Raw genomic sequence first — 652 nt, forward strand, 5'->3', positions numbered from 1 at the left:
TCCCGTAAAAGAATCAACTTTTATCACATAAAGTATGTATGTACTTTTCTTCCAAACAAACTTCCTTACAGCGAAAAGCAAATGTTCACCGTCTAAAGAGATGGAATATGATCACCTCTAGAAGGTGATCATATTCCTTCTCTGCATACAATGGCAAATCCTTTATTGGTAATTTCCCTAATTTACATTATCAAAATAACTTCCATAAAAGTGAAAATGATACATTTCACAGGTAAGAATTAATTGTGTGGTCTTTTTATTATTAAATTTTACAATATTTAATTGTCTAAACTTCACAGATATTCTCAGTGTATATCACTCCATGCAAAGTATTGAGTGACTAATTGCCACATAAGTTCCATTACAAATATTAATATCAAAACTTGAAAACATTTATTTGTAAATCCAAACAAAGAAGTGTCTCCCAAAATATTTTGGTAAAAAAGCTATATAAAGAAAGAGAAATGGTAATTTTTGATTCTCTTAAAAATTCTGCACCTGCAGTTTGTTGTTTGGAATATGCGAACAATTGGAGCTAATTCCCCACATTTATGAGAGATAGAGAATACACTGTTGGTATGGCCGATAAGATAAGGCCCGAATCGTTACCCAAAATGTTGATAAAACAAAAACGATTCCACTCTACGGATAT

Source organism: Haematobia irritans, chromosome 5, assembly GCF_050003625.1.
Source record: "Haematobia irritans isolate KBUSLIRL chromosome 5, ASM5000362v1, whole genome shotgun sequence".
NCBI lineage: Eukaryota > Metazoa > Arthropoda > Insecta > Diptera > Muscidae > Haematobia > Haematobia irritans.